This window comes from Anticarsia gemmatalis, chromosome 18 (assembly GCF_050436995.1).
Source record: "Anticarsia gemmatalis isolate Benzon Research Colony breed Stoneville strain chromosome 18, ilAntGemm2 primary, whole genome shotgun sequence".
Classification (NCBI taxonomy): Eukaryota; Metazoa; Arthropoda; class Insecta; order Lepidoptera; family Erebidae; genus Anticarsia; species Anticarsia gemmatalis.
Window position 1 is genome coordinate 10,606,297 of NC_134762.1, and position 6,000 is coordinate 10,612,296.

Here is a 6,000-nt window from a genome sequence, read left to right on the forward strand (position 1 = left end):
TGATTTCATTTTATTATTTTATTTCATATATACATTAATACATCTTGAAATACACGAGACGAGGACGTGTGGCTGTCATATTATTTATTATACCAAAGGAAAAAATCTATGTATCCAAAAACACTTATTATTTTATGGCTCTCTTTCTCCTTTGATAAGAACGACACAGAATATGGTACTTAAGTAGTAGTATGGTACTTGAGTTACTAGTCAATAACTTAAAGGACAATGGGCACTTATGTAATGTAACGATAGATATATGTGTGTCATGTAGGTGAGAATAGTATGTTCAATATGTGGAGAAAAAATGTGAAAAAAGACACATACACACCATTTTGCTATGCGATTCCTTATTATAAGCAAGAATGTATGACACAATGCATACAAGGCTTTATAATCCGAAGGTATAAGCAGAGATGTATGGTAGACATCCACATTTTTCCGTTACGAAGTCAGGCCCGTATAGTAACAGGCAAGGAGACGTGCCTATTAAAATGTACTGGAAACGTTACCTAACTTCGAGTTGCTATTTAAAATAGTCCAATATAATCAAAAAAACAAATGTACTTTACTCGATTTGTAAAACGATTTCAAGACTAGCAGTCGTAAACTCTTCCAACTCGCCAAAATATTATAGCATTTATTGTGCCCAAATATACCAATAACAACTTCAATTTAGCATAGTCCTCTCATATTATTATTCATCAAACAAAATACATCAAAAGTCCTTGTAGGTCAAACACACACCTATAAGTAAAGCTCGATCGATCGCGATCGTTCTCATCTCACCTGAATTTTTAACAAAAAATTTCTTCGTACAACTCCGATAAATTTGAATAAAGACAAAAATGATTATTGATGGGATCCGTTATGCAAATTGGAACGAAACTGCTTCAGAGAGTCTGCTTTTAATTTATGTACAAGTTCGGTAAAAGTTTCCCTTTAAAAGAGCAAAGTTTTTGGTAAAGTGACCCGTTGTAGAGGTTTTTGAGTAAAGTTATAAATAATTGGGGAGGCTGTAGTGTTATTCATTTGTACGTAGGTATAGATAGGTAGTTATCAAAGATATGGTATAGGCAGTTACAGTCACTAGACATGTAGTTATGTGCAATGGTGTGTTTTTAAGGTTCCAGAGTTTCTCCCAGAAGGTTACCAGCATGGTTTTTTAGTGGAAGTACCACATAACCCGAGTGTTTCCTCCAGAAAATTCGGGTAACCGAAAGAATTTCTACCCTCGAGAAAAAAAAAATGTAGTTATGTAATATTGTGTTCTAGAAACTGTATAAACATGAAAAAGAAAGTGTTACCAATATGTAGTTATTGATAACATTTTTTAACTGATTCAGAATCGTATCATCGTTGATGAGGATCAAAACAATACAAAAAAATTCTAAAAACTTACATTGTGACATTTCCTGTGACTACTTTTTTAGACAATAAAAGCAAGTTATGGTTTTTAGTTAGCAAAATTGCAAAAACAAAATACAATTCCATGGAAAACTACCATCCTTTGCCGATGTAAACATCTATTTTCATCTCTGTCTATTCTATGGTTAAGAAAAGGGACAGCAATATATCCCATTACTTTATCACCCCGTAACATTCCCCATACGAGGCACAAAGTAATTAAACCAATCGAACGTCCGTGGTAGCAATGGGCATCTACGTAAAAACAAATCTAATGGTCTAAAGGTGAGAATACATTTGACTACAGAAAATTTAGCAGCAACAATATTGGGTGACTTTTATTCAAAACGCTCTGCGCTTTTTGTCTTACTTGATCCTATTCGGTAGTTTTAGGCGATTATGAAAGATCTGGTATATGAAATCAGCTATGATTCACAGTATTTATGACTTGTAATAGTAGACAAAAGCATTGGCGTTCGCCCAAATGTAGAGGAAATCTATGTCACGCAAATTAATTATTTGCTAAACAACCTTACTCCTTTTATAAACCACCAGGAATCAATATGTGTCCAGTAAATGACCCCTATTCTGTTGAGTTCTTGATTTAATCCATATAATACGAACGACTAAATACGAATCCATATTGCATATAAATACGACTACACAAATAAAGTCTTAAATTTTCATCAAATATTTCATAGATTAAATTAATCTATCAAAATGATATCTTCAATGACAATATGCCATTACCAAAGTGCATTCACCCCAACATTACAGAATCTCTAATGTGTACAAACCTGTACATTCAGTGATATAGGTCGGACATAGGGGTCATTTACTGGACACGTATTGATTCCTGATGGTTTATAATTAGGGGCTCGTGGAGGGGGTGGTTTTAAATTGATGCCCGATGGAGAGAACTGGCCAATCAATCGATTTGAGAGGATTTAGAATTTATTTTTAATCGAATACTGTCCAGTTGTTGCTTGTCTGTCATTGTGAGAAGGGTTTATATCAGATTTTAAACATATTATTTTCAACATTATATTGATATTATAAATGTAAAATTCTGTCTCTATCTTATACGCTTATACGCCTTAATATTAATAGATTATCCTGACATTTGGTATGGACGTCGTGGAAAACTCGGGGATAAATATAGGCTTCTATTTTCGACAAAATAACCACGCAATCGGAACCATGGAATGCTAGTTTGATATAATTGTCACTTGTTTTAACGGTGAGGGTATAGGTACCTTGGTAACCTAGCTTTTTAAAACTGTTCTTGATTAATGCAAAGTCCACAATCCGCACAAGGCCAGAGAGGTGGACTCAAGAGTTAACTTCTGTTCCATCCAGGAAAGAAACTGTGTTTTCTAGTAGTCTGTGAACTATATTTATCGATAAAGCTTTTTCTAGAACGAGTAAATTTCTTCTATTTCTTCTCTCTTGATACATTGAGTCATATTATTATTACTAAAAAGAAACCAAAGTAGGTCTGCCAGTTCCTCATGTAGTGTAGATATTGACATTGAACACAAGTTAATGAAAAATGTTGTAGTTATATGTAGGCTCAAGGATGTCTTGTCTGAGATTGCTTTGGGAAACTTCCCGATAGACAGGAATTTAATTAAATCTATTGCTCTATTGATAGTGGGTATACATATGTGTAGTAGTATGTATTTATTTAGATGCTCATTATAATCATATAATACGACTACTTTTGTGGTCTGTAGCACGAAAGTTTAAAAGTAAGTGTTCGTATAAAATTCCATACCATTTTGTATAGCAATTGCATAATCGTCATAACATTGATAGCACGAAATATTTCTTGTTACCTTCGAATCTAAATGGTTGTCAGTTTGACAGAACTTTGAACCACAAGTTAACGTAGTCCGAACCTTTGATATGACAAAGAATATTTCGAAAGCGATGACATGTTTGAGCTAATAATGCATCATGTGGGCTCAATTTAATTAATTATTTTATATCAAAATTAGAAAAACTTATACAAAATATTCCAGATATGCCAGTTATTTGACATTACATTAACCCTTCTCGACCTAATTCTAGGTCAATCATTATTTTTAAATTGTGACCTTTTTAAACATACATCCTTCTACGTCTAAAGTTATGCTATGTTTAAGGTCGGTAAAAAATAAACGATGGTTTAAAATAAATACAAAATAAAAACATGACACCCACGTGACAAAAGATCACATTCAATCTTATTGGTCTTTTCTAATTTATATTAGAATATTTCTTAATAGCAGCGGGGAGTAATTAACGGGCTAGCTAAATTACAATATGCACAAGACTAAAATTGCTTATGCCGAAACGTGGGTGACTGGGTGTATGACATCTCTGGCAATCTCTGCCTACATTTTCAGATATAACAAGCGTGATTTTATGTATGTACAATTGTATAATCTTTGCATATAATATGAACTGTCAGGTTTCAGGGCAGTTCATATTATATACAAAGACAGACATAAAAGCTGATCGACAGCGCAGTCTGCTTGCAGTTGATTTGCAGTTCAAATGCGTCTTGAGTAGTCGCGATACAGTTTCGTTGCAGTCGAGTCGCATTTATAATGTTGAATCAAGATATTTCGTAAGGCTCTACGCTGTCGACGATTCACGGAATACGAATTTATTTAATTTAGCTTGTTTTATGTGATAACTAAACCCGAGATTTCCATGATAGGAAGTTGAGAAGGTGCAGCACCAATTAAGTACATCAACGTTTGCGCGATCCAGAAAAATAAATGAATATTATTTGCTATAATACATCCCGTTTCCTTTTGATACCATATTTTCCTGTTTCCATATTTATTTAATTTTGATCCTCTTACGTACTTTTCCAATGAATAAACGAAAACCAACATGACATGTTTTCCCTTACTTTTATGTTTTATTCTAATCTTTGGAATTGAAATGGAAATATATTTGCTAAGACATGTTCAAAGAAGCTTTTTGTGTTATTGTTTTTATTACTTGACAGGGTTAAGTTAAGCTAAGTTATAGAGGTTTAGATGGGTGAGCGGTAATTCCGAATATACAATATTTTGAATAATTATTATTCATTTTGACTATAGCTCAAATATTAATTTATCCAACTGCTGATAACTATGTCTTGAATTGGAAAGCTGATTTGGGCAAATGTATTCTTTTTCTACTTGCGATATGATAATCTCTATAGTATGTTACCCGACTAGTGATGCGTTACACCAGTCCACCAAAAGCCTCTTGGGGGTACCATTGTAAATACTAAAACATGTGTGTACTTCATACTCATCTGACAATATCTTTGACTAGTAGGTGTGATGTTGAACAGAATTTTGTTAAGACTCCAGTAAGTGCTCAGCTAGCATGCTTTGAATATCTATCATTAAGGCATGTTTTCCACACGCACGGTTTACTTTGAAAAGACCTAAGACCACCACAGACACCATCCTTCTATCCCTGTGGATAGAAGGATAGATAATGTATACCTACTATTAGATAACTACTTTATCAAACATAATCACTTTTTAATAAAAGCTTCTTCTCTCGTACTCGGTAAACGGTAGTAAATCATAAAATTTAGCTGAAATTGTGTATTAAAATACGCTTTAAAAGCTATTAGTACCTACATAAGAAGATTTCCAATAAGTAGAGTCGTCATTTGTTTCCTGAGACTGCCGAACTACAAAACAGTAGACTTGTATTACGTCTATTACGCATCAAGGAGCAAGCATGTCGGAACATGTTATGAAATCAGATACGCCGATAAACAAACTTACACTACCCCATTTTATACAAAAAAGCATCAAAATTCCAAAGAAAACCCTTAAATGCCTAGAAAATAGGTTCTAAAATTAGGCTAGTAAAAGAAAATGCTTTAAATCCTAAGATTTTTCTTGCGTTTTTTGCGATTAGTCGTAAATTTCTAATACGTATGTTAGAAAATTGATACTGAATTCGTATTTTTAATAACTTCTTGCTTATTAAGTATTCGAATCCCATCCCTAGAGAGTACCTTATCTTATCGCAAAAATTTGCTTCGCATTTCACCTCATTTCGTAGTCCTTTTTCCAACTATTTACATCCTACGTAATACAAACTAACTATGGAACATAATTTCATGTGTAATGTAAAGGAAATTCATACAATCTTTTATGTAACCCAATAACGATAAACAAAATGCATTGCTCTTTTCGCTCTTCACCTTAGAACGAAAAGGTCATCTTGTGAATTTCTTAGAAAATTTCATCAAATAAATACGTCTAAATGAACGGTTTATAATTAAATGGATGTAATATTCATTTGTTTATACAATTTAGGGAAAATAAATGTTATAAGAAGCACTCACCTTTTCTCCTTTCCTTCACTTACACAATCTAGATTAAAGAAAAAAATATTACGTAACACCTCTTACGGTTGGTCTTAGTTCAAATTGTAATTTTGAATAGCACTCAAGGATATATCACTTCATTTAAATGTACATATAGTTCATTTACACGCGTTTACGAATGTGTTTTTCTGTTTTAGAATATGAAATAAATGGAAATAAAATGGTGGCGAACGCTTTGTCGTATTGGGGTTAGTTAG

At 33.0% G+C, this 6,000-nt stretch overlaps 1 protein-coding gene across 2 annotated transcripts in view; it reads right to left on the reverse strand.

The window, feature by feature from the left end:
- LOC142980418 (protein Fe65 homolog) overlaps window positions 1–6,000 on the reverse strand; it is an 87,016-nt gene extending 81,016 nt beyond the window's left edge. For both annotated transcript variants that reach the window (XM_076125779.1, XM_076125778.1), the window contains exon 1: window positions 5,762–6,000. The gene's annotated coding sequence lies outside the window, so the exon portion shown is untranslated. The remainder of the gene's footprint in view (window positions 1–5,761) is intronic.